Source organism: Octopus bimaculoides, chromosome 9 (assembly GCF_001194135.2).
Source record: "Octopus bimaculoides isolate UCB-OBI-ISO-001 chromosome 9, ASM119413v2, whole genome shotgun sequence".
Taxonomy (NCBI): Eukaryota; Metazoa; Mollusca; class Cephalopoda; order Octopoda; family Octopodidae; genus Octopus; species Octopus bimaculoides.
The window spans coordinates 8,004,472-8,007,015 of NC_068989.1; the positions used below are offsets into that span (position 1 = coordinate 8,004,472).

General features: G+C 34.0%; 1 protein-coding gene across 3 annotated transcripts in view; it reads left to right on the forward strand.

Moving 5' to 3' along the window:
- Positions 1 to 2,544, forward strand: part of LOC106868142 (uncharacterized) — a 23,331-nt gene that overhangs the window by 13,159 nt on the left and 7,628 nt on the right. Inside the window, exon 1 of one of the 3 annotated variants that reach the window (XM_014913273.2) lies at positions 247 to 712. The exons of the other annotated variants lie outside the window; for them this stretch is intronic. The gene's annotated coding sequence lies outside the window, so the exon portion shown is untranslated. Of the gene's footprint in view, positions 1 to 246; positions 713 to 2,544 lie in introns of those variants that run through there. 3 annotated transcript variants of the gene reach the window in all.

Here is a 2,544-nt window from a genome sequence, read left to right on the forward strand (position 1 = left end):
TCTCTCTCTCTCTCTCTCTCTCTCTCTCTCTCTCTATATATATATATATATATATATATATATACATCTCTCTCTCTCTTCCTCACTCATATTCCAGTCGCCTTTCCTTCTCTCTCTCTCTCACTCTCTTTCTCCAAATTCTTTTGCCTCATTACTTTATCTTCTTTGGCTTCGTTTTTCTATTTGCGTTTTTTCTTTAATTAAAAGCAACATTTATTTCGACAAAGACCATCACTATATATTTTTTTTTCCTCTTTTATTTTATTTTTACGGGACTCCACTCATTATTTATCCCGCCTCTTGTCAACCTTTTCACATCCTTTCCCCCCCTCCTCACTTTTTGTCCGTCACACTCGTAGCTGTTCTCACTTCCTGTTTCTCTCCTCGATCCCACGTTGGTTTTTCATTTAAACCTTACCCCTCTTCTCTCTCTCTCTCTTTTTACCTCTCTCTATTTCTTTCTTTGTATTTGTCTTTCCCTCTTCTGTACACTAGGCACTGTGTCAGAAACATCGACCACTATATAACTATAAACCTTTTCATCACATACATCCATTCATACACATACACACACATATATCTATATATATATACATACATACATACACACACACACACACACACATATATATATATATATATGTATATACACAATTTATAGCGAAGCATATTTCATGGATGATTATAAAACTTGCTTGCTGTAGACATTTCGGTAAGATTTTCAGTAAATTTATATTACCACTTTTTCGCTTCTTCTCACTTCGATTTCTTCCTAAATCTATTTTCTATTTTCAAATTCGATCTGTAATCTTAAGAGGCGAAGCAAGAGAGAAATAAAAAGTAAAAAGCAAAAAAAACGTCCACCTCTCATTTTTATTTTCTAAGTTTAATACACATCCAAGTGGATAGAAACTACATGAGATCGCCCCATTATAAAACGAACCACATCGCTTTCTACTTTACACATACAACAAACACGAAGCTATCTTTTCTCTTATCTATAGATGTTCTCCGTCTGATCTGAAAATGTGCGCATTATATTTCCATGAAAGTATTCTTTAGTCTGGAGTGTCCATACTAAAAAAAATTATTTGTCTATCTAAAGTAGTGCTTAAGGTGGTTTTCTGTGTACATATTCTTCGTTTGATGATAAGGTGAGGTTGCAGGAGGCATTACCTGTAGACAAATACCTTTTTATCTTTTACTTGTTTCAGTCATTGGACTTTAAGTATTCTGAAGCAGTGCCTTCAAGGGTCGCAGTCAAACAAAATTGACCCGTATTTTTAAAGCCTGGTATTCTCATCGGTGTCTTGTCGAACCGTTAGGTTATTGGGACGTAAACAGACCAACACCAGTTGTCAAGCGCTGGTATCTTTCAGTTTCCGTTTCCTAAATCCGCTCCGAAGGTGTTACGCAGTGGCACTTAACCCGAAACCGTAGTTGGGAAGCAAGTTTCTTACTACACCTGCGCCTATCAATATTGTAATATATTAATAATAATAATTACTAAATTAGATAATTACATTGTGGAAGAACCATTTGTGACATTTAAGAGTACAGAAATGATATTCACATTTCGTTTGTATTTTAATAACGAAGTGTCAGGAATTTCTTCCTTCTGAAGCCTCGTCGTTGCCGATACACTTTTAATATCTACCCAAAACACTTCCCCGGGGTTTCTTTCGGTTCTAGTTTTCTAAAAATTATTCATGCTTTTATTTTAGTTAAGCATGGCAGTAGCTATGTTTTATATGTTAAGATTAGACGTATTATCAGTTTGCACCTACATTTATTCTTTTACTGATTTTCTCTTCCAATTGGATTGGATCTATGCTTATATCAACCTGAATACTTCGATCTTCACCATGCTGTCGTCGACATGACGCTCGTACGCTTTCGCACCAGAAGGGAGGTCACTCTTCCAATAGACAAGGGGGCGCAGATTACTAAATGGAAAAATAAACCAATTAATTTGTTCGTGCGTCTTGAAAGCGTTCCTACAGTGTCTATCCCGTCCTATAAGCTTTTCATGATAAGCTTTTATTCCAGTCGTAATCCACCAGATCATTAAAGAGCGTTCCAAAAGTTGACCATATTGTTCTTTTACCAAAATCTTTCTTTTGGTATACTTGTATTAAAAAAAACAAAAAAAAACGCAAAATTCGATTTTTGAAACAACCCTTTACTCTCAGATAATGTAACCTGTTGTAAAAATATAGGAAAAAATTAGTGCTACTGGGTGCTTATTTTCATTAATCCTATTTGCCCTTAGCACTTCATACTGTTGTTTTATAACGCGAAAAAATTTAATTTTATTTGCAATATTAATCGCCAGATTCGGAGTACAGTTTAGAAATATAATACATGCGCAAAATCTCTACAAACACATGTATATTTTACCCTGTCCCTAAAAATGTGTTTACATAAATATTTTACTCTCACGCATGTATAATGTACGTATACATGCGTGATAATACATGTACATGTATATAAGTAAATGTGTTATATATATATATATATATATATATATATATATATATATAT